We start from the raw sequence: 26,093 nt of genomic DNA on the forward strand, positions 1-26,093 counted from the left end.
AAAAACAATAAAACCAAAACCAATTGCTGTGGACCAGAAAAAGAACAGAAAATCAAGAGACTGAACAGACCCATGGATCTGCTGCAGCCTGAGCTGGAAGCAGGAGTGGTAATCTTAGAGCTTGGCTTCCGCTGGTTAACGAAGAGAGATTATAGGAGACTGAAGTTAGATGGAAAAGCTAGGATCACTGCATGAAGCCAGGGCTAGGCAGAGCTCCCACATAAGCAAAAGGAGGCCCGGGAAAAATGGTACCCTGCAGCCACGGGCAACAGGCTTGGAAGACATTAGACAGTGAAATCAGAGGGAGAAAAAAGTCATAGACTTTTGTGGCCAGAAAGTGAAGCTAGACAACCACAGATTGTGTGACTGGATGTGAGATCCCTCAATATCAACACAGAACAAGAACTTTAATGCATGCATCTAGCTGGAGGCAACCATAAAATGTATACGAAAGAGAAGTTTTCTAGAAAAATATAAATGACCAAAATTGACTCAAGAAGAAATAGAAAGCTTGAATAAACTAATGCTAGAAAAAGTAGAATCAGTTATCAAAATCTCCTTCCCCCCAAAACACCAGATGCAAACAATTTTAAAGGTAACTTAGCAAATCTATAAGGAGCAGACAATTCATATCTTTTATAAAATATTTCAGAGAAAGGAAAAATAAGAGAAAGTTACCCATCTAATCTTCTAATACCAAAATGTGACAAAGGCAGCACAAGTAATCAAATTATAAACATTTTTGTGAACACAGATATAAAAATCCTAAATAAAATATAAACGAATAAATTTCATAAAAAATATAAAAATATTTCAAAAATACTTTTATCAAAGGAAGGTAAGGATGCTCTAATATAAAGGAGATATATCGTATGACTTTCTCAATAGGCACATAAAAAGCTTTTGAACTAGATGTCCTAGCCAACTAATAATATCAAGATTAAAGAATGAGATATAAAAAATGGAAAGGAAGATAAAAACCAACCTTATTTATGATAACATATTTTTACATACAGAAAATACGAAGGTATTGATCAAGTATTAGAACAAATAAGAAAATTAAGCAATTCTCATGTATAAAAAGCAATCTTTAAAGAGCTAACAACGTTCCTATACGCTAATGTGAAGAAATAATAGGAAAAATATCTCATTTACAACAGCAAGAAAAATGATGAACTCCTCAAGAATAAAAGTGAAAAAAATCTTCGTAAGAACTTTATAGAGAAATTTTCTAAAATGTTACTGGGAATCATGAAAGAAACTCCCACAAATGGAAAGCTATACTGTGTGCAGGCCTGGGAAGGCTCGATTGTATAAAGGCTCAATTCCACCCCCAAATTAATATATTAATTCAATGAAATTACAATCCAAATTCTGATGGGGCTTTTTATGGAGCTACACAAGCTGATCCTAACATGCATGAGTAAGAAGTCCAAATTACCTAAGGACAAGCAGAAGAATGACATGAAGAGATGTGCCCTGCCCATATCGAGTTTTCTAACAAAGCAATAGTTTGGTGCTGGCACAGCCCCAGACCACAGAACAATGAGACAGAACACAGAGCAGAGAAGCCACTTTCATACGGCACAGAGGAGAACGAGGGTGAATGAAGTGTCCTGGGGTAAGCCCTGCTCCATCTTGGAAGGATGAAAGTAGATCTCCACTTCACTGTATTCACAAACATTAAATTCCAGATAGGTGTGGGAAGAAACGCTCTAAAAAACTGAAAAAGGAGGCTATCTTGGTAATAACAAAGAAAAACATTTCAAAAATAAGACCCACCAATCACTAACCAGAAAAAATCCTAACAAGACTAAAAAGCTCAACCGTAAACAGTTGATTACATTTAAATAAATGCAAACTTTCTGCTTATCATAAATAAATTGCAACTCATATAATTAACATCCAGACTCTACAAAGAATTTCTACACACAAATTTTAAAAAGACAAATTTCCTACCTTTAAAAAATACCCTGAAATATAAAGCAAGTATGACAGAATATTAAGATCTAATAACATTGGGTGATAGGAACATGAGTGTCTATTGTGTTGTTCTCTAAAGTTTTCTGTGTGATTGAAATAGTTCAAAATAAATTTAAGTAAAAATAAAGGCAGTGCTTTAACACCAGACAGGCCTGCTATATTCAGGTTTACTTCCAACACTTAGCAGCAACCATAGATGAGACAGTTCAACCTTTTAGTTAAGGATCTCAGCTTCCTTATCTGGAAAACTGGAATAGTAATTCTACTACTGGATTATTGGATAAATAATATTGGATAAGGGGCTTCATATAGGGCTTGGCAATTGCCAGTACTTAATAAGGCCAGTTATTTTCATGTTAATAATAATATACTTAATTATTATATGTTAATATACTATATTATATGTTATATGTATATTATATGCTAATATATCTTTCATGTTAATTATACTTAATCCAATCATTTTTTTCTCTCCTACACATAATATCCTTAAATCTACCACATGAAAACAAAAAGAAGAAAGATCAGTCATATTGAGCCTCTGACCTAACTGATGTAGCACATGCTTTTGAGCAGTATGTGACATGTATTTATTTGCAAGAAAGCTGGGCAGGTCCAGGCCTGGATACAACCTAAAGTATGAAGTGTAATAAGCCCTGGTGTCCACATGTGCATCAGAGTTCCCTAGTATCTCCAAAGCATCCACCCCCTGCCTTGTCTGCTAACTTCCACTTAGGAGTTAACCAAGAACAAAGGAGTTTGAGTATTCCTCTGTGTTAAGACAGGATTCTTAGAAAAAAAAAAAAATGTCCTTCAGACCCAAAGGACTGGTATTAATAGCAGATTAGGTTCTACCCTAAGCTCCCTCAGGTCACACCGAGTAGAAATTTCTTGTAAGGCAGGACTGGAGCTGGGGTGCCTGGCTGGCTCAGTTAGAAGAGCGTGCAACTCTTGATCTTGGGATTGTGAATTTAAGCTCCATGTTGGGTGTACTGATCACTTAAATGAATAAATAAATAAAAACTATTTAAAAATTTGTTTAAAAAGATAGGACTGGAGCTGGAACTGTAAAAGTCATGTGCCCTGACTTCTGAGCCAACATTCTTGCATTTACACACACACACACACACACACACACACACACAGAATTTTCTCACACAACCTCTGCTTTTACATGTGAGTAGAGCCATCTCGATTAGGCCAATCATTATAATTACATCCGGATACCCTGTTGTGGTCTGCAGGGTAAAAGTCTTGTCCCTGGAAGTGCACGTGGTCTCCCTTGAGAGGGACAAGCATCCCTAGAGTCAATTATCCAAAGAGGTGGCAGGTTCCCGAAAGGCAGGCCTCAGGCAGCGAAGAGAATCTTGTTTCTCTCAGAGCCGCATTTCATAGGTACTGTTCTTCAAGGAGTCAAGATGCCCGGGGTGCGCTCCTGGGTAACAGGTGCGGAAGTGATGCCCACCCCATGAAGACGAGCTAGAAGCGGGGATGAGGGGAATCCTTTCGCTGCTGAGGAGCAAGTCACAGTGCAGCATCCTCAGCATCCTCCCTGGGCTGGTTTCTTCTTGGCTTTCTATCCAAGGCCTCAGTAAAGTATCACTGGAGAACGCCAGCACTGCCCACACTTGACTTGTTAATGTGCATTTCTGTGCGAGAATTAATAGTAGGTCCTCCAATAAGAGCTAATTTTTATGTTTTTAAACTCATAAAAGAAGAACAGGAGTATAAAGAATGTTTAAGCAGAATTACATGTCTTCTTGTGATTCATGCCTACAAGTTCTCACCAAACACCTCTTCCCCCAATGGAGAGGCTTTTCCCTCTCTTACCAACCAGCTCAGGTAGTTAGGTCTTTCTGTGTAACAAACCATTCCAAAACTTAGTGATGGGAAGCAACAACCATTTAGTATTAACTCGTGATTATGCGGGTGGGCAATCTGGACTGGGCTGGGCTCAGCAGGCCAGTTCTCCTGCCAGCCTCCCCCATGCTCACTCCTATGGCTGCAGAGAGCTCACAACTGGGATGGGGGCCACTTGGCATAGGACGGCTCCATTCGTGTGACTGGCAGTTGGTGGTGGCTATCATCTGGGGTGGCAGGTGTCACTGGGCCACATGTCTCTAGAAGGCTTGCCCTGGTTCATTGACCTTGTGTTGGTTAAGGGCTTCCAAGAGCAGCAGGAGAAGACAACTTCAATGTACATGTGCCTTTAAGATCTCTGTTTGTGTCACATTTGGTAATATTCCATTGACTAAAACAAAAGCACATGGCCAAGTCCAGAGTCAGTTTAATAGGGCCCTACCCAGGGGTATAAAGGGAATTATCGTGACCACGTTGTCAATCAGCCTTAAACAGCCTGGATCTTAATCCATAAGACAGGAAAGAATTTTCCTTAGACACATAACATACCCACACACATTCACACACTCACAGCCACACATGCATCTTGCATATTCTCACAGTAATATACTCATACATACATATCACAGCCACACATGTCCCAGACATGTGGAAACATCCCCATAAGAGAGAGGAACATGGACATACACATACACTCATGTGAATAGGTATAAAAGTCAACTTACAAGGCAAGGTTTTTGCTGTACATACTCTGCTTCATTTTAACTCCCAGCTTTTCCTTGAGAAAATCTGCCACGGCAAATTCTTGAGGAAGAATCTGCTGCTACAACCCATCCTTTGATATGAAGGGTTAAGCGATTAAAGATGACCTAGCCTGCCAGCTGCAGGCCCGACTCTGTGGTCTGATTTCTCAAGATGATACAGCTCACTTCCCAGCGGTGATTGCAAGATTTAAATCTAAGTCAGGAGAGAGAAAAATGCAATTCTTAGTACGATGTTAGTTAGAGCACAGCTAGAGACAGCATAACCAATGAACAGACAAGAGTTTTACAGAACTGTTTAACCATCTTACTAGATAGGAAACAAGGAGATGAATTTTCATAGAGTTTCAGAGCTGCAGGGCTTTAGGAGGTCCCCTGACCTGGCTCCCGGAGTATCCAAAATGGATGTGTGATGTTCTAGAAAAGATACAAATTTTTAAGTAAAGATCTCCTCATTTTCTACTGAAAGCATATGACTCTCTTCTATGTTTTCACATCTCTATGCATATATTATCAACAATTTATAATTAATAAGTGTTTACACTCATAAATTTTTAAGTGACAATATTATTGAAAAAATACGTTAAAAATAGGATTCCATATATTTTCATTTCTCCCAAGTTTCTTATGCCAGAGCGGGGTGGGGGGATTATTTTTCCCTATACAGGCAAAATTTCTAGAGAATTTATATCTGAAGAGCCAAACAGGGTTTCAAATATAGAACACTCTCGTAAGCTCTCCATATCTCCCTATAGATTCCCGGCCCAGGACTGAATCTGTATATCCAGCCCCCAACTCCACCATCTGAACTTCCTTTTTTTTTTTTTTAAAGCTTACCCCCTGCTTACTGCTTCCATGATCCAGCCAAGCACAGCCCTGCCCTCTCCCCTGCTCAAGCCCACTGGCTGCTGGATCACACCCAGTGTGTGTGGGTGTGTTCGGGCTACTATAACAAAAATACCATAAACTGGGTGCGTAAACAACAAACATTCATTTCCCACAGTTCTGGAGACTGGAAGTCCAAGATCAAAGTGCCAGCAGATTCCGAGTCTGGTGCGGCCCTACCTCCTGGCTCATGGGTAGCCATCTTCTCACTGACATGGTAGAAAGGGCAAGGGATCTCTCTTAATCACCTTCATGAGGGCTCCACCTTCAGAACCTACTCCCTTCCCAAAGGCCCGCTTCCTAACACTATCACATTGGGAGTCAGGATTTCAATATATGAATTTGGGGGGAGGTGGGAGGACATAAAATTCAGTCCATAACCCCCATACTTAGAAACACAGTGAAGAAACTGCAGAAGCTTGCAATGGCGGGGGTGGGGGGTGGGTAGTAAAAGCAGCTGCTTCAGGTTCAGAAAGCTGGTTATGATAAACTAAAACAATAGTTTTGAGGTACACTACCTATAACCAGTCAACGTAGGAGAGACCCACCGATGCTGTTCCTCTCAGGCCTGCAAACCCAATCGCCTAGAGACCCAGGCAGGTGGGCAGTGAGGTGTACCTGCAGGGTGATGTCCTGTCTGCTCGGCCCTAGGAACAAGGGCCCAATGTGCCCAGACCTTCTGAAGCCTCCTTTTAAATCTTAGCAACTAATTAAAATTATAAGTCTGTCTGCAAGCAAGAACACTAATTAGTTAATTAATTAATTAAGCAAGCAAAAACAGTCAATTTTTCAAAGTCCATACCCTGAACTTAACAATCCCAGTAAAACAGTGGCACCTGGGTGGCTGAGTCGGTTAAGCGTCAGACTTCAGCTCATGATCTCACAGTTCCGGGGTTCGAGCCCGGCGTCTGGCTGTGCTGACAGCTCACAGCCTGGAGCCTGCTTAGATTCTGTGGTCTCCCTCTCTCTCTGCCCTTCCCCCACTCGCACACATACACACTCTCTAAAAATAAACATATAAAAAAAAAAATCCCATAAAACAGGAAAGGACAGGACTGCTCCTCAAATCCCATTATCCAAAGATATCCTTGATCTGATTCAAAACGCAAGTCCTTTCTCGGGGTCCTCATCCTGCCCTCCAGGGCTGAGGACAGCCTTTCGCTCCGCAGCTGGGGTAAGCAGCTCTACCCGAGCACAGTGCGACGTTTAGGAACAAACGCGTACTTCCCAAATTAAACCCAAGTTAAACCTTGCCCTGGTTTAGACTTCCAGGTCCTCTGCGGCACCTCTAAGTTCAGGTTCATTCATAGCTGATTTTAAAAGTGATGGACCAAAAGCCACCAACCTCCTGACTGCAGTATCTCAACCATCCCCACCATCCACGATCCTCTTGGGCCTGGAGAAGCCCCTGCGACGTAACTTTCCCCAAGGCGCGCGCACGCGCGCGCACGCACTGACACACGTGCGCGCGCGCACTGACACACGTGCGCGCGCGCACTGACACACGTGCGCGCGCGCACTGACACACGTGCGCGCGCGCACTGACACACGTGCGCGCGCGCACTGACACACGTGCGCGCGCGCACTGACACACGTGCGCGCACGCACACATGCGCTCGCGGAAAGGGCTACGCTACGAGGAAAAGGTACGTTCCGCTTTAACAATATTCTAACCATAGGACTACCCCAGGATTTTTTTCAGAAGCTTTTAAAAACGAGCACAACCCACTCGTCAAACGATCGATGAAAACGGGAATAGTAAAGCGGTAATAAGTGAAGTTTAAATTTGACGAGGCGGCACTGCTCACTCAAATGGTGAGTGGGGAGTCTACCCCCACTCAGCCGCGGCTCTCCTATCCAGGAGCGCAGGTGGAGTCACATTGCCTCAAGTCACTGGCCTGCAGTCCTGTGCACCAGTGAGCAGTTGGTCATGCCCATTTGACAGAGGAGAGAACAGAGGTCCAGAGAGATCATAAAGGATTTGTGCTAGAGGCAAAAAGAAACAGACTCCTCTCCCACATCTGGAATGGCATTCCCCGCCTCCCTGCCTGTCCAAACCTCCTATCCCCCCAGCACTGTTATGGGGCTGGAAGCTGTATCCCAAGCATCCAAATGCAGGATCCAAGTCTTCTATTCTCCCATCTGCACCCGGAACCTAGCACGGGACAGACTGCACAGTAGGCGCTCTGGGATAGAGGTTGTGGTCACACATACAGAAAAGCCTCTCGAGTTCTGCCAAATACAATATCAGAGTCAGGGCAGCCAAGAGAGGCTGCCAGGAAGGGGACGGTGGGGTTCTGGAGGTCAGAATGCAGCAAATGCCTGCCCAGCACTCCTTGAGCTCAAAGGCTGGGATTTCATATCTGATTCTCTGCATCAGAATGATTGTTTTAAAGGGCCAAAAACATCAACAGAACACAGAACAAAAAAGATCAGCCCACTGCTAAGCCATGCTAGCTGACTACCACTCCTGCAGCCTGTCCTATGAGGCAAGGCTGTCTCCAAGAAGGCAAAAAATACGAAGTCCCCACCATTGGGAAGCTGATGATGAGTGTGGGAAGCCAGTGTGTTCCTAGACATGAATTAACCGTGAGGTTCCCATCTGAGTTCTCAGCCCCTTAAGTGCTCTTGGGGCACCCACTTCAGATCTCTGAAAAGATGTGAGGGCACAAAAAGTCAAGAGGACTTTCACAGGAGGTTTGAACCTGGGCCTTGGACCAAAAAATGAGCAGATTGTGATGGAATACATGGTGAGGTAAAGGGGCCCATCGCAGGCAGACACAAGAACCACAGGCTCAAAGGAGTGCAGTTGGAAATGAGACATTGGACACGCCTGACCAGGAAACGGGGTCTGAATTGGGAAAAGGAGAAATGATACTAGAGGGTCAGCAGTTCACATCCATGGCCCTTCGAAACTGTGAGGAAGAAGCTGAACTCTTTATTCACTTGGCAGGGAAAACAATATCCGTGATTCCCAGCCTTTGGCGTTTAGCGGAAGTGGAAACAAACATATGCAAGATGGGGAACCAAACAAACAAACCAAGAACTATCCCTAGACCCAGATGGTACCAAGGCCTAGTGTTGGACCCGAGGCACTTGCAAATGGTCTCAGGACAGGCCAGTCTGTCCCACAGTCACCAGGGCAGTTCTGGAAGCCAGCAGGGTGTTCATGCCAGCACTTGCCTCCCACACACATACTCTTCAAGCACTTCTCAGATGGCCTTGCTGGGGCCACCTCCCACCATCACCCTGCAGTACTGCTGGGAGCACTTATTAGGAGCACCTGGACCCTCAGAGACTCAGCCTGAGGACAGGCTGCCCAGGTGCACTCGGGACAGCTGTTTAATAACCCATCTGTTAAACCTCTGCCAAGGGTAGGAGATACGGCTGTAAGTGATGCCCTGGGCTGATGAAGCCAGAAACAGTTTGACACTAAATACCCCTCTCCAGAGTATAAAAGGGATAAAAGAAAATTAAGACATTGAATATAAATCTGGCAAAATAAGCTGTTCATTTTTCATTTTAGCTTCATAACAGGAAATATAATACATAGCTTGATATTAAAGACTCATTGTAGGAGAAAGTGGTGATGCTCTGGGAGTGATTGGAGAAGCACCTGGATAGCCCATTAAAAGGCTTCCCAGTTTACCTGCCCCAGTGCCTTTTTTTCCATTTTTCCACTATTAGACCCTTACTGATACACAAATGCCCCATTAGGAACTCCACAATCTTTTTTTTTTAAGGATTAGTATAGTTTCTTCTATTTTTTATTGAAATATATTTGACATATAACATTGTATAAATTTAGGGTGTACAACCTATTGATTCGATACATTTACATACCATAATATGATTGCCATTGAATGATAGCACCTCTTTCACACCACAAAATTACTTCTTTTTTGTGGTAGGAATAATTAATATCTAGTCTTTTAGCAAGCTTGTTGATTATAATACAATATTGCTGTTTATACTCACATACTGTGCATTAGATCTCCAAGACTTATCTATCTTCTAGCTGCAAATTTACACCCTTAAACATCTCTCCTATTCTCCCACTCCCTACTCCTTAACAAACACAATTTTCCTCTCTGTTTTTCACCAGTTTGGCTTCTTTAGACTCCACAAGTAAGTAATGTCCTATAGTATTTGCCTCTCTGACTTATGTTACTTAGTATAATGTCTTCAAGGTCTATACACATTGTCACAAATGGCAGGATTTCCTTCTTTCTCATGACTGAATAATATTCCATTGTATATTGTATGCCACACCTTTTTTTTAAATGTTTATTTATTTATTTTGAGAGAGCGTGCACTCACTTGCACAGGGGATGGGGAGAGAGAGGGAGAAAGAATCCCAAGCAGGTTCCACACCATCAGTGCAGACCCCTAGGTGAGGCTCAATCTCACAAACCATGGGTCATGACCTGAGCCAAAATCAAAAGCTGGATGCTTAACCAACTGAGCCACCCAGGTGCACCACCACACCTTTATCCATTCATCTGTTAATGGACACTTAGGTTATTTCTGTATCTTGGCTATTGTGAACAATGCTATAGTAAAAATGGGAGTGCAGATATCTCTTTGAAATCCTGTTTTTACTTCCTTTGGGTAGTAGAAGTGGAACTAGAAGTGGATCTGCCAGATCACGTGGTAGTTCTATTTCTAAGTTTTGAGGAACTTCCATATTGGTTTTCCATAATGGCTGCACCAATCTACATTCCCAGCCAACAGTGTATAAGGGCTCACTTTTTTCCACATCCTCACCAATACTTGTTATCTCCTGTCCACTTGATGAGGAACTCCACAGTCTGGTTTTACCAGGCTACTTGGGTTTTCCCCAACATGGCACACTCCCCAGATCACCAGTCCTCCCTGCTGGCCAGAACACCTCCCTACCTTGTCTGCCATGTGGACTTCTGCACCTTGACTCAGCTCAAACATAGCCTGAGCTATTCCCACAGCACTGCATCCACCCTTCTTTATCACCAGCTTCATTGTTCTGTGATTTTCTATGTAGATGTCTGTGCCTCCCTTCCCCCCACACGAAGTCTCTGAGGACAGAGGTGAAGTCTTATTTTGTATTCCAGGTCTTTACTGGGTGCACCTAATAAATGAGTCCTAAAGGGAAATGCTAGCACTTTATCACTTTCTGGTATTTCTCCTATGCCAGTTTGTCAAAAAAAAAAAAAAAAAAAAAAAAAAAAAAGGCAGGATTTGATGCAGGGGAATATCAGGAACCATACAGAAAGTCACGCCTTGGGGGAACATATGTGGTTCTTTATCTCATCAGTGAGGTAGGTGGCCAGATAGAGGATAAACTGGTAAGGACTTAGGAAATGTAGAATACACACGTAGAAAGACCCTCCCAACCTGACACCAGTGATGCCCAAAAGAGTAATAAGAGTTACAGTGAGGTAGAATCTTCTCATATTGACTGTCTGTCTGAGGCTTTCTGTGGCCTGGTGCCCACACTAATCATCTTACACATCTGATCTCACTTAATCCATACAACAAAACTGTTCACTTAATCCATACAACAAAACTGGGAGGTAGGTTATGCTCATCCTGACCCTGCAGGTAGGGACACTGAGACTCAGAGCAGACAAGTAACTTGCTGATAGTCATGCAGCTGGCCACTGGAAGAGTCAGGATTCAAACCCACTTGTCTACCTACCCCAACACTCTTACTCTCAACTGTGCTGTCAAACAAGAAATCATGCTGGATCTGCAGGTCCCATTTGGTTGGTGAACTTGTTTATATACATTCACACTATCTTCTTCAAATCCTTTTGGACCATAGGAAAGCATTAAATAACTAATTATAAATCAATTGGGGTCTTAATAAATGAACATCCACATGTACATGCCTAAAGTCAACTCTCCCCTCAAGCGAGAGCCTCTCTGTGGCGTGAGAGGTGCAGGTGTCAGACTCCTGAAGGAGGTGGTGCTATGGGACAGGAGAGAGGGTAACAGGAGAGGGAGAGGAAAGGAGAGGAGGAGAGGCTGCATGGATGAGTTGCCCATGAAGGCAGAATCTGCAGATTTTTTCCTCACAAAGCCCCTTTGCCACAGCCACTATTGCTCACAACCCTGCTTACTCACACCCAATCATCTGAAATTGCCTCATAAGGATTCCCCTGCTCCCAGTCTCTTCTACCCCAACACAGCCCTCTCATGAATGCAGCCTAAGCTCAATGAAGCCCAGCTCAGACCTGCTCTGATGCATCTGGGGACTCCTATTGCCTTCTGACTGAAGTGTAAAATCCTCAGCTCAACTCAAGGACTTCTGTACTCAGCCTCCAACCAGAGCCATCCCAGTTACTGGCTCAGATACCCCAGGCTTCAGCTTCAGGCCCAGAACATGACTCACTGCATCCCAAATGAGCCTTGCTCTCCTTGTTCTACTGTTTCTCACTCTTTCCCTCCTCCTGGAACACCACAGTCTTCTCTCAGGCTGCCAACACACATTTGCGGAGCACCTACTAGAAATTAGGCATAGTCCTGGCATGTAAGAATAGATTTCTCCTTCAAAACTTGGTGTAAATGCTGACTTCAGCATGAATGTTCATCATTCTGATGAAAAGTAACCCCATCCTTCTCTATGTACTCAAATATTTACAACATTTGGTCTTGAGCCACAGGCATGTACCTGCCTCCCCAGCCCTGTAAGCTCCTTGGGGCAGAGAGTATAGCACTGATGGCAGGAAGCTCCGTTGTTGACCATGGTGAGCCTCAATCCAAGCTGTATTGGACTGATGGACAGTTCCAGAGTTTCTGGATCATCATTTCCCATCGGCATGGAAGTCACACAAATATTGTATGTTATTGAAACCATCATCAAAATACCAAGAAATGACTTCTCTAAAGGATCTACATATTTCAAAGATAATGGAAATCACACAGTGGCCTGGATAATTTTGATTTACCAGACATTTCTCTTATTATGTACCCACACAACTAAACAAACTATGTGAATCCATAACACTTCATGCTATCAGACAGAGATGCTATGCAAGTCATGATACCGTGGACTGAAAATATACGTGCATTCCCTCTTGGGCTTAACTTCTAACCTCTAATGTTAAAAATAAAAATGGATGTCAGCCTTGGGACCCATTCATTCCATCACCCAGTTGGAAACCATTTATTAAACACCCACTGTATCAAGTCCTGTAGTTGGGCTATGAAGTAAATGGACATAGTTTCTCCCTCCAAGTGTTTCTGTTCTGGTAAGGAATACAAGCCTTACTCAGATGAAGGAACCAAACTAAGCAATGCCCAGGCAAGAGCCAGGTAATGTAAAAATTTAATATGAAGGCTAAGGAAAAATCAAAGTAAAAGAAAAATCTGAACAAATTGAGGGTAATCATGAAAGATGCATTTGAACCATATTACTTTCTCAGTAGAGACTTACAATGAACCTCAGTAAACCCTGTATTAGCCACCTTAGAGTGTCAGGTCCAGATGGTTTTAGGGGACAGAGGAGCTCCAGTGTGTAAAGGAATCTAATCCTTTAGGTCTCTCATTTATTCATTAATTCCCCTATTTATTATTCAACAAATATTTGTTGAGTGTTTACCATGTGTCAGGTAATATAGTGGTGAATGAGGGGTACACGGTTCTTATAAACTCGCAGAGTTTGGAAGGCACTACAGGAGAGTGTCTTTTTTATATTGGAACTCCATGCCTTCAAATGTAGGTTGATATTCAAGTGAGTTGAATTCCTAGGCATGGAACGAATGATGATCAGGATGGAGGGGTGGTGTTTCCAGAGGCAGGATGCACATCAGGAGGAAACCTTGCTGAGAATAAATACCAGTCACAATTTATAGCATTTCAAGGTTTAAAGGTTTAAGATGGAGGTTTGGGGGGGGGGGGGGGCAGCCATGGAGAAGAAGAAAAAAAAGGAGCTTCTGCCCAAGAAAGGGAGGCCACAGAGGGTACTGCACCAGGGTCAGGCCCCACCCACAAGCTGAGACTTGGCATTGCTGACATGGATGGAAGAGCCAAGAAGTGAAAAAACAATGAAATGGGGCTGCCATCAATGAGGAAGCATCGTGCAATGCCAGCACTTGATTTGGAAAGTATTCATAGGCTTTCTTGGCTAGGATATTTAAGACAAAAATAGAAATATTCTCATCAATGATTTATAAGATTGCTTTAGAAAGATGGGGCAGAACCCAGTATCACAAAGAGTAGCAAAGCAGCCTCCTAACTTGTCACTGGGCTGGAGAGCATGGGCCAAGGGGAGAGAGCTGTGAAGGTTGCTGCTTGCTCCTATCACAGAAATTAGAGCCGGAAAAAGCTGTCAATTTAGCTGGTCTGAAACTCAGAAATCCAACCACTTTTTGGACACTTTCAGCTGCAATTTTATTCTTCTCTGGGGTAGAAGCCTCCAGATGTGATATCTGAAAATTGCATATGCATTGTAGAGAATAACAATAATATTAACAAGTCAGCAGCCAATCAGGTAGGAATGTTATTCTAAACAGAGAGCATTCTCTTCTAGATTCCACCCTTGGAAGAGGAAGAGATGGGGGCCAGGGAATGAAATAGGAACATGTTTAGAGAGAGCAGAGAGTGAGAGAAAACCTTCCCACGATAAGGTAAGGTCATTTCACCATTATGTGCTGAGCTTATTATAAGCCCATTCCTGGATTTTGTTCATTTTCAGTTATGCACGAATTGACTCCATCTCTTGGACTCTCCATCAGAAACATGGGATGGGAGAGGAAAAGTCACTCATTTTAGACCTGAGCCTCACGGCTACACTGTCGCCAGCCCCCCAGTCCCTGATACCACCTTCCTACATGAAGCTTCCCAGCTAATCTTCCTAAAACACAAAACTTCATTAATCACCATCATAGTGGGGACTACTTCTGCCCCTATTGCCCACTTACAGGACCAAGATCCTACTCAGATGGACATATCTGAAGCCCTCCAGTCACCCAGTCAGACTATTGTATGCACAGGGTGCCAGGCTTTGGGGTGAGGAACTGGACAAGAAAGGACAGTCATACCCTCAAGGAGTATGTAGTCTACTGGGACTGGGGGAGTGAGGAGGAATCAACCAGTAATTAATCGGTGACAACAGTGCAGATGGCTGCAAAATCTAGAGTGTGGTGGGAGTGCACGATGGGTTACCTATTGTGGACTCTGGGGTCAGGCAATAAGGCCTCCTTAAAGCAGTGGTGTTTGAGGAAAGATGGGAAAACTGAGCCTCAGTTAGCTAGAAAAAGAAAGGGGCCAGTGCTTCCAGGACAGGGACCATTGTGACACTGAGAGAGACCTTGGGCATCTGGAGAACATGATAGGAGCATGACGAGTGAGGATGAGACTGGTACCAGCTGGGGCTGGAGACCCAGGACAGGAGGAGGGGAGAAGTGAGAGAAGACAGGCCTAGAAGGGAGGGGCCAGGGTGAGTTATGAGGCTTCTGGAATACCAAGCCAACGAGATTGGGCTTTATCCTGGAGACAGTGGGGAGCCATCGAAGGTTGTTAAGAAGGGAACTGGTGTGACCATGTTTATGTTATAGAAAGCTCATTCTGGGTGCAGAGTGAAGTACATGTGGGTCAGAGCAGGCAAGGCCAATGCACAGAGACCAGTTGGAAGACTGTGGCAGTGGTGTAAGTAGGACAAAATGAGGATCTGGTAGGAAGGAGGCAAAAGATGCAGAAGAGCTGCCAGGACTTGGTGACCAAAGGCTTCTGCAGGATGAGAGAGAGGATATGGTCAGGAACGCGTCACATCCTGGCTGAGATGACTAAGTGATGGAGCACTGACCAAAATAGGGACTTTGGGTGGGAGAGATCTTTTTCCTCATGAGAAGGGAAAATCCCTGAGTATGAGAGTCTCCTGACAGAAACCTCTAGCAGTTGTAAATAAGAGGCTGAGGCTCCGTAAGACAAAGGGGACTGGACATGTTCATGGGAACATCCGTGCATGACAGGGGATTGCCATCCTAAATGTGGTGTCCCTAGGAGACTGCACGGCATTCAAAGAAGGTGAATTAAAGGACACAACCAGGGTAACCCCAACATTTAAGGACTGGGCTGTCAAGGAGACCAGCTGGAAGTAGAAGGTAATCAAAGAGACACAAGGTGTTTCTTGGAAGAGAAAGAAGATACTGTAAACAAGTGGTTAATAGCATAAGATGAAGACTAAAGAGATAGCTACCTTGGTTCGGCCAAGGGAGCTACCAATGACTTTCCTAAGAGTAATTTTAGTAAAGTGGGAGAGGCAACGGCAGATCTAAACGCATTATGGAACAAATGGGAAACAAAGAAGCAGAGAAAGCCAGGGAACCACCTATTTCAAGACCTCTGGCAAGAACGGAAGGAGGGGAAGCGGCATCCTGAGAGCCGGGAGCAAGCGCAGGCCTTTGGAAAGGAACTGGCCTGTCACACTGGGGAGCTGTCAGGGATGCCTGCAGTGGGTGTAAATAGGGAGTGAGGGAGTGGCCCCTAAGCTCCGTTCCAAATTGGAGATCTGTGCCCCTCTGGAGAATGAGACATATCAAAACAGTCATTTCCATGGAGCCTGCTTAGGATTGGGAGCCGGACAGTGGCATTAGGATGTCAGGAATAGAAAGGAGCTCGTTCCTGTGCCTCTTGGAGACTAAGAGTGTGACTGTTCTCCCAAATGGGGTATCTGAACTGGAGGCCACACGGCTCAGGCTACAGTAAAGGACTCAAGAGGGAAGAAAGGCCAGGAAGTAACCAGTTCCGTCCCCATGATAATGTCAGCCCCCCTCATCTCCACCCCGGAAGGGAGTCAGGGAAAGAGGACCAGGCTGAAAACAGATTGCGTAACAGCGGTGCCAACCCACCCTCCTTCCTCTGGGCCTTCCCTGAGGACTGAGGCATTGCTCCCCTAGGATCCTGGCTGATAGGGAAGCAGGTAACACTCTGAGCCTCCACCTCCCCAAGTACGCGGTGGGCCCTGGGCTGGCCAGCTGCTGAGGCAGCCTTTCTGGGAGCCAGCCTCTCCACTTCCTGTGCCAGCCTCAGCTTCCAGCCCAGGAGCACTGGAGCAGGATGGGGAGGAGGAAAGACAGACTGTTGGTCAAAGGTGGGGGGAGGAGTCAAAGAACAAGGAGGAAATAGCCATCTCTTACTGCAGAAGGAGTGTGTGTGTGCCTGTGAGAGACAGATAGAAACCTGGTTTCTATATCTCACCCTGGAGCGAGTCACTTTGCCTCCTCGGAAATTAATTGTGTAAAATGAGAAAAGTGGATTAGGAGATGCTTAAGGTTCCTTTCAGGTTGAAAATCCTGTGTTTCACAAATTTTGCATCTGTATATATATAGCACCCCCAGAGGCCAAAAGCATTATCAGCACAAAGCGAATATAACAAACCCCAATGAGGAAGACACGCTCACACGTGTGTCCCTGACAAACACGTGCACGCACACTCTGACACACACTTGTGTGCACACACAGGAGGGTGAGCGCTATGCTGTGCCTATAAGTGAGGAGAGTGGCTACAGCACGTTGGGACATTCCACACAAAAGTTGCCGGACCGGCCTGCAGCCACACCTCTCGTACATACTAGTGAATACTAAATCTCAACTAACCTTAGCATTGGACAAATGAATCATTTTAGATTGTCAAGCTTTCTAAGTAGCTAAAGATTTACTCTTCAAATGACCAAAAGTAGTTTTAAAAGCAACCCCAGAGGGAAATATTTGGGGTATTTTTTTTTAATGTGTATTTATTTTAGGGAGAGAGAGAGAGTGCGAGCAGGAGAGGGGCAGAAAGAGAGGATGACACAGAATCCAAAACAGGCCCCAGGCTCCGAGCTGTCAACACAGAGCCCAATGCAGTGCTCCAACCCATGAACTGTGAAATCATGACCAGAGCCCAAGTCTAACGCTTAACTGACAAAGCCACCTAGGCACCCCAGGTTTTTTTGTATTATAAATGTTCTAAGCCAATTCTGCTGAACCTGACCTCACTGTAGGTTCTTGATGGCACTGGTTGTCTTGCTGCCCTTTCAATACACAGAGGTGTGCTGTGCCTGGGCTGGGCTCACAAAGTGGCTGACGAGGCTGTAGGATCATCCTCCAGTGTCCCTCGACCTTGTGTGTGATGAAGGTGGGGGGTGGGGATAGACAGACCACGGAAGCCTTCCCAGTTTAGAGAGAAGAGCCAGAAATAAAGACAAGGAAGAGTAGGCGGGCAGGTATCTGCCCAGAGTTGGACTTGAAGCAGGGAAAGGGGAGGGGGGCGAAAAAGGCACATTTTCAAAGGAAGCTGAAAGCTGGGGACCGGGCCCATCTCCTGCTTGGGTGGATCTGGGCAACCTGGGGCTACCACCCAGAGGGATAAAAGGAGAGTGGGCTTAGGCAGAAAAATGAGTTAATGTGAATTTCATCAGTTCTTTCCCTAACGTGTGGGAGAACTCCAGAAGCTTTCTGATTGCCATCTAGGGCAAGAAATGGAGTAAGAGGAGTGCCTGGATGGCTCAATCAGTTAAGCACCAGACTTCAGCTTGGGTCATCATCTCATGGCTCGTGAGTTCGAGCCCTGTATCAGGCTCTGAGCATCGGGCTCGGTACTGACAGCTCAGAGCCCGGAGCCTGCTTCAGATTCTGTGTCTCCCTCTCTCTCTGCCCCTCCCCAACTCATGTTCTGTCTCTCTCTGTCTCTCTCTCAAAAATAAATAAACATTAAAAAAAAATTTAAGAAACCCAGGAAGAGAATGAGGCAGGTGAGTGTAGGAGGAGCTGAGACTCAGGCTCCCAGTGATCCTGATGGTGGCTGGAGCCTCATGCGCAAAGGAGCCTGCCAACTCCCACTCTGGGGTGCCCAGGATGGAGACCATGGCTACCAGACCCTAGGGAGCCCATTGAGGTCCCCAATGACAGCACAAGGGCAACCCAAGGCCCCCTTTCCCACCACAGGGTATGTAAGCTCCCCTCACCTCAGCTGCCATTTTGGTTGGAGAGGAGATGGGGAGGAGATCCTCCAAAGATGGATGGTTTGCCCACATAAGACAGGATTACCCTGAAAAGAGAGTGAGTGGCCCTTTACAAGCACTTTTGAAGGCTTTCTGTCCCCTTGACACAGAAGAGATGGGGCCCTGGGGCAGGAGAATAAAATGGCAGTTAGAGAAAATTAAGACCATGGCACGTTTGCCCCATCAATGTAGAGTCTCCAAATGCTACTGCAGGTGGCAGGTGGCATGGCTGGTTCTGGCCCCTGTGCTCACCTGTGCTGCCCCTGCCTGAGGATCCCTTCCTAGCCCTTCAGGAGAGTCTCACCCCTGGGCTGATGGCCAGATGACAGGGGCATTTCCAGCCTGAGAGTCGGGGCAGGGCTGGGAGATGACAGGGTCCGCACCAGGGTGGCTGGCCAGAAGCCAGGGCAGAAGGCCCACTGCCTCCCTCTGAACCGATGACTCTATGGTGGCATCCAAGAGGGAAGCCTGGCTCGTTCCTGAGGCACAAGACGATCCTCATGGCAGTTCACCTTCAGGCCAGCCTCAGACTTAGCCCATAAGATTTGAGGGACCAGAGAGGGCCTTGGGCTCCCCAAAACCTATATCCCAACAGTCTTCTTGCTGAGAATCTGTATCCAAGACAAAGAACTGAAAAATGCGAGCAGGTGTGAGGAACATTCAGGCAAAGGGTGAGTGAGCCTGGAAGGGGAAAGGAAGTGTCCCTGGGGCAAAGCTGGAGAGGAACATTCAGCCTGGGGCCTAGGTAGGTAGGTGGACTAGGCCACAGGCCTCCTGGTCCTCCGCCACTGACAGCCCAGAGCTCAATGCAACCGCTGGTACGACAGCAGCCAGGAAGACCCTCTGCACACAGCAGCCTTCAAAGCCTTTCAGCTCTCAGGCCCTAGGTCCCTCTAGCCTACAGTCGGGTGAGTCCTGACTCCATTCACCTTAGGCCCCAACAGGCCACACAGCCCATTGTCACCACCGCACTCGATCCTGCACACACACACGCACATACATATGCGCTCACTGACAGACACACAGACACATGCCAAGATAGCCAGCACTCAGGATAAAGGCCCTCACTTAGGGTCTGGACACTTTCTTTTGTCCCTCTGGTCACTTAATTAATAGATTATGAATGGTGTGATAATACCAACACCCTCAGACTCTGCCCTCTCCCAACGGTGGCACAGGACCTACATGTCCTTTAACGGCCTAGGGTCGACTTATGTCATCAGCATCAGCATCAGCATCACCACTATCATGGCCAGGTGGAGCCATAGACATAATGCAAATGTCTACCATTCAGGTAGGGGAGGAACTTGTCAGGAGCAGAAGGATCAGGCTCTGGGAGAGAGGCTTAAGAGAATATGAGGCAAAGTTCGGGGAAGGGGAGACTCGAACACTGGCCAGAGCTCAGCTGTATCCAGTCTGTGCACAGAGATGCTTTGTGAATCAACACGGCAGAGGAGGGGCAAGCAGGGGGACTCATGATCTGCCTTCATGGGATCCAGGGCACCTGGTTCCAACTCGAGGGTCACAAGCGTTCAGAGTAGTGGAGACCAGTGCTACTGCAGTGATGAAGCCGGCTTTCCAAAGGAGGGAACACTTGAGCAGCACCACTAAGGCGGGGCAGGACTTGTGATGAAGACAGCTGACAGCACAGCATCAGGATTAAACAAGTGAACAGTGGAGTCAGCCAACCTGATTTTGAATTTTTGCTCTGTCACTTCCTGGCTGTGTGGTCCTAGAAAAGACACCCAACCTCTCTGGTCTTCAGTAGCCTGGTATGTAAAATGCCAATGCCTCCCTTATAAGGATGCAGAGAGAATGAACTAAGCCTGTAAAGGGGCGGGGCTATAATAAGCAGTCAGGAGCATCAGGTGTGGGTAGACAAAGGCACAGAGGCTGAAATGAGACAATGCGTGGATAGGGGCAGAGGAAGAGGATGGCCGTGGATGGCCCAGAGAAGTGGGGCACCCAGGCTGGATGAGGCTGTGGCTGGAGCAGGCTGCCTCTGAGGCCCCATCTCTGAAGAAGATGCAGCTGCGGAGGGGGACAGCCCTGCGGAACAGGTTGTCAGTCCAGCCCTTCAGGGGTTTTCTTCTGACAGGGAAATCAGCAGGCTGGCGGTGCGGGCCTGGGCAGCGCAACAGACAAGGCCCTGGGGACAGCTTAAGTGGACAATAATTGCAGGTTATTATATACCGGGCTGCAGCCAAAAGCCAGGCGGCTATTAAGTGTGATTGGGAGAAATAATCAGGAGGAGGAGGATGGATGTGAGAACTAGGCTGTTCTTTCTGTTCTCAAGGCCGCTGTGAGTCCAGGACTGTGCAGAGGCAGGGACAGGGTGGGTGGGGAAAGGAGCAGATCTACAATATAAATACCCTGCATTCTGAGAAGCCATCCCACCCTTGCCTCTGGCCCTCCCCACTCCCCAGGAGGTACGGAGCAAGGATTACCATCCCCATCTCATAAATCAGAGAATGAGGTCCAGAGAGGGGAACCAGGTGACCCAAGGGCACACAAGTTTTCCCTGAATCCCATCAGAGCCTGGATGAAGCCCCCTCTGTTGCTCGATGGCCACAGAAGTGACTCCTGACATGAAACCCCATCAAGCCCTGACTCTGCTCTCAGAGGTTGAGCAGGAATCACCTCTGAACTGGGACTGGGAACTGTCACTAAGACCCAAAGGGGGCACAGATCCCACCGTGTGGCTGCCAGCTCATAGGTCAGGACAAGGGCAGGCAACAGAAATGGGGAGGGGGCAAGTTTATAACAATATCATTGGCTATTTCTTAGGGCTTTATACATTCATTAGATGCCTCTCTGGGATAAAAAGAGAATTTTATGCCAAGTGTATAACTGAGGATACCAAGAGGGATTACATGACCTGTCCAAGGTGGGACAGTGATGCTGTCAATAACAAGGCCCATGTGACAATTGCTGGATAGGGGCCTATAAACCACACCCCAGATCTGTCTATCGGAGAAGACCTTGCAGAGGTGACCCTAAATCTGCCTTCTGCCACCAGGCCAGTACTTGTGATTTTATCCCTGCCAGCCAGAATTTCCCATTGCATCAGGATGAGAGGTCGTCCTTTTCTTTCTGAGCCAAGGGTGGCATGAGGTTGTGGCCCAAGGGGTGACACTGCCCTCATATGATGTGTGGATCACACATCCCCACCCTTCTACCTCCCACTCCTCAGCTTCCCCAAGCCCACAACTCATTTTAGAAATAAAGATGACCAGCCTCGTCCCAGAAGCACAAACACCATGGGCATCTTCAAGGAGGTGCCCAGAGACCTTCATTATTTCCTATTGGCGTTATTTTATACAGACAGCCCTACCCTGGTGGAAACACCAATGGAGGCCAATGAGAGAATATGTATATGTTGGTAGGCAGTAGACCAACCCCTCTTACAAACACAACACCTCAGCAAATATCCAGGAAAGTCACGCACAAGGCTCAGTGCCATCCTCGGTTCTGATGGTCTGCCCCTCCTTCCCGGGATTGCCTCTCCCCAGCCAGGCCTCCCCAACCCTGGTCTGGAAATGACCCTGCTTTGGGTCACATGAGAGTAGAAACCTGGCGCAGGGAGGGATCAATTACATTGTGACTCAGCGAGAGGGCACAGAGCCAGGGAGTGAGTCACAGAGCTTGCCCACCCTTCCCCTTCCCAGGAAGGGGTGGCGGGGGGGGGGGGGCAGTCACGCAGGCCTGTGTGGGAGCCTCCCATGTGTCCGGGTACAGGCTCTCCGACAGTGTGGGGGAAGTACCAGGTCTGTGCTACAGTGTGGAGCCCCTTCCTAAAGCTGAATGTAGGTGAGCGTCACTGAGCAGCCACGTTGAGAGAAACTCATGCGGCCCCTCCCCCAAACCGTTTCCTACAACATGGTACCCACAACCAGAGACAGGTTCCTCTCCTCTCCTCCACACAGTGCGAGGACCACTGAGGGGAAACCGAAACTGCCCTCTCCCTTAGAAAACGTCTGTGTCCTCTTACACATTTTTTAAATGCTATTTTTGGCCAGCTTATATTTATACCTGGAAAGGAGAGACTTAGTTTACTTTTGAATAAATACAATAAAAGTAATAGCTAATATTGATTGGGCACCTGCTATGTGGCAGGCACTAAGTTACCTCTTTGAATCGTTCATTATCTCTTCATGATAGCTGTACGCAGTGTTATTATGCCCATGTTTCCGATGTGGAAACGGAGACTCAGAGAACATGACTTATATTGCTGGTAAGCTAAAGATATATCTTGTCCTAGGGGTACCTGGGTGGCTCCGTTGGTTAAGCATCCAACTCTTGGTTTCGGCTCAGGTCATGATCTCAACGGTTTCATGAGTCTGAGCCCCGAGTCCGGACAGTGTGGAGCCTGCTTGGGATTTTCCATCTCTCTCTCTCTCTCTCTCTCTCTCTCTCTCTCTCTGTGCCTTCACCACTTGAGCTGCCTCTGTCTCTCTCAAATAAATTAATTAATTTAAAAGAAAAACTGACCGGTAGGGTTCTGAAGCCCAAACTCTTTCTATACACAATGTAGGCACCTTTGCATATGTGTATATATAGTATAGAAACTTGAGTCTTATATACATATTTTAAAGGATTAAATGCCCAGTGGTATTTATAGACTGTATTTTTTTAAATTTTACCCTTTGAACAAAATTTATATTAGTGTGTCTGTTCAGTAATAGACCAGAATTTATATATGTTGTATATAATATATATATATATGTATATACTATAACACTTTGGAAGACTTTAAGCTTATTAAAAGAAGGCTGCCATCTGGAAATTATTTGGGGGAGGGAGTGGTTCTTGAAAACCTGTGGCATCTCCTTTAAATGTGACTAGTGGTTGGGGCGCCTGGGTGGCGCAGTAGGTTAAGCGTCCGACTTCAGCCAGGTCACGATCTCGCGGTCCGTGAGTTCGAGCCCCGCGTCAGGCTCTGGGCTGATGGCTCGGAGCCTGGAGCCTGTTTCTGATTCTGTGTCTCCCTCTCTCTGCCCCTCCCCCGTTCAGCTCTGTCTCTCTCTGTCCCAAAAATAAATAAAAAACGTTGAAAAAAAAAAAAAGTTTAAAAAAAAAAAATAAATGTGACTAGTGGTAACAAACCTTCATCCTTTGGATATAGAAATGATCTTTAGAAAATGGGCCCAAAATAGTGCCCCTGCAGTTCAGCACATGTGTGTTGGGGGTGATTTCTCCCTTCTCAGCCATCCTTCATAAATACCCAGGTGCCTTTTTTGTCCCAGTCTTATACCACTGATAACATTCTTCCCTGTCATCAGCAACCGGTCAGCCTGTGGTCAGTGAGTCCCCACCCTGAGTCTTTCTTGTGAGCCAGCCCTGCTGTAAACCTCTCCTCCCAAGGCTACAGACCATCCCTGGAACAACAGCCTACATTCCTTCCATGACCTTCAGGGCCCAACTTGACTGCCCACGTGCCCTCTCCATCCTCACCACCAGCCTCTCCTTCCCTCTCCCCAGGTGATGTAGCTGAGGCCTCCTTGCTAAGCTCTTGTCTGTACCCAGCTGCTGGGTGAGGGAGCTGGGGGGGGGGGGGCACCTAGGCAGGTGAGCCTGAGGCCCCCACATAACAACCCTTGGAAGATCTGGCCTGGTGTAATTGTCCTGCAGGCTCACCTTCCTGAGCCCCTACCCAGTTGGGGGTCTCCCTATACCACCAAGCCATGTCACTCCTTCATACCATCTGCACCGTCCCCGGAGGCTGAATGTCTTAACCAGGGCACTGGCTGAAGGACTGCGGGCTGGACTTGGGGGGCCTGGCTGCAGTGGGAGAATTAACATTAAAAAGCCTGTGTAGAAGCCGTGTTTTCAGCAACATTATCAGAGAAATCGTGGCCATGAGAAAGTGACATTTATCCACAGCATTGTGAGTGTAATAAATACAACTTACTATTCCAGTTTCTAAAGTGAGCCCAGTGTCTGAAAACCTCAGGGCTCATGTACAATAAATTAACATAATTAAAAACTAATTAGTAAAACATCACAATTAAAAGGACTTGCTGCGGCAACACCTCTCAGGTAAGAAGAGGCTGCGTAGTGCCGGCAGCCAGTACCTAGGGCAGGCCCCAAGAAGAGGCCGTGATGCAGGCCTGGCCCTCCGGGAAGGCTTCCCGCCCCCCCCCCCCCAGGAGCACCTAGAGAAACAGCCTTGCAGCAAGTGAGGACACCCACTTTGGGTCCAATGCCGCCACCACCAGAGGGGCCGCCCTGCCTCCCGAGTATGCTGGGGGAGGGGCCTCCGCCAGCCCTCAGACTGGGGCCTCTCTGTTAGCAGGGCTCCCATAATACCCACTGGCAGGACATGATCTAAGCCCTTTACGTGCATTTACTCATTGAATCCCCACAACAATTTTAATAGGTTCTATTCCTCTTCCTATTTTGCAAGTGAGGAAACTGAGCCACGGAGAGGTTAAATAACCTGCCCAAGGTCATAGAGCTAGTAAGTGGGAGACTTTGAAGCCAAGGAGTCTGGTTCTGCCAGCTTTACCTAAGTGCAGCGGTAAAGGCACCTGCTTCTGTCCAACTCAGTGCTGCCTGGCCAGGGCTCCCTTTGAAAACATGTGAATTATTTGGGGAAGATAAGGAGTAAATTCCTAACCCTTCCATGAAACAAGTTAATTTCATCTACACCTTTCTGTGGCCCATTTTGACCCTCAGTCCCTGCTCTCCTCTTATTTTTTTACATGAGAACTGTGAGTCAGCCTCACAGACATGGCACTGTCTCACCTTCTTGGATGTGATGTGAGGAAGGAAAGGAGGGTGGAAGAAAGGACAGCGGTCTCCATTTTCTGGAGGAGAAAGCTGAGGCCAGGAAAGCCGTAACTCAGGTTCCTCCTGCACTTCCCGGCCCCCGCCCATGCAGGGTGCCTGGGCTGCAGGACTCCAGATCCCTTTACCCCACTTATTGGGCTGCCTTTCCATTTCCTACCTGTCCTCTGCAAAAGTGAGGAAAAGCCCCAGTAGGCAAAGAAGCGGACAACAGGAGCATGTTCCCATGCCAGGAACAAGGAATATCCATGCTGACCACCCAAAGGCCTAGAGACTCCCCAAAGCAACCCCCCACCATTGCCCAGAGCCCAGGAATCCCCACAAGACCATAGCCATATGTCCCTGGGGCTCAACCAGCAAGGAAGGAAGCCCAAAGGCCCCTCTCTTGCCAGCCCTGGCACTTGTCTGAGCTATAAGAGGCAGCCCAGTCCCTTCTGGGGAGCTCCTGGGTTTCCTAAAACACATAGCATCCTAACTCAGTTCTCTTCCTCCCTCCATGCATTTGCTCGCCTGGCCAGGTCTGCTGTTGGCTCAGGACAGGACAAGGGGATCCTTCAATTGTCTCCTCTCACTGGCCAGAGGCTGCTGAAGTTAACTGAGAGAAGGTAGGGACCCTTTTCCTCTTCCTTTCCACCTCAATTAGTGCTTCTTGTATCACTGAACCTTCCCAAATTATTCACAGAGAAGTCCTAAGCTTGTGGAGAAGACCAGAAACAGACTTCTGAGGCTGCCTTCAAAGCCACATCTTGCCCACCCCACCTACTTCCACACATGAGCCCCCTCTAGAAGCATCTACCTTCTATCATGTGAGAACCCACTACACTCACCAGACCTGGCAATTCCATCCACT

General features: G+C 46.7%; 1 long non-coding RNA gene across 1 annotated transcript; it reads right to left on the bottom strand.

The window, feature by feature from the left end:
- Positions 1 to 1,041: 1,041 nt before the first annotated feature.
- Positions 1,042 to 22,833, bottom strand: LOC131490176 (uncharacterized). Its single transcript, XR_009250979.1, has 4 exons — positions 21,903 to 22,833; positions 4,916 to 5,021; positions 4,569 to 4,800; positions 1,042 to 3,632 (listed from the first exon to the last, which is right to left on the bottom strand). It is a non-coding gene; the product is annotated as an uncharacterized LOC131490176 (long non-coding RNA).
- Positions 22,834 to 26,093: the final 3,260 nt, after the last annotated feature.

The sequence above is a fragment of the Neofelis nebulosa genome, chromosome 11 (assembly GCF_028018385.1).
Source record: "Neofelis nebulosa isolate mNeoNeb1 chromosome 11, mNeoNeb1.pri, whole genome shotgun sequence".
In the NCBI taxonomy this organism is placed as follows: Eukaryota; Metazoa; Chordata; class Mammalia; order Carnivora; family Felidae; genus Neofelis; species Neofelis nebulosa.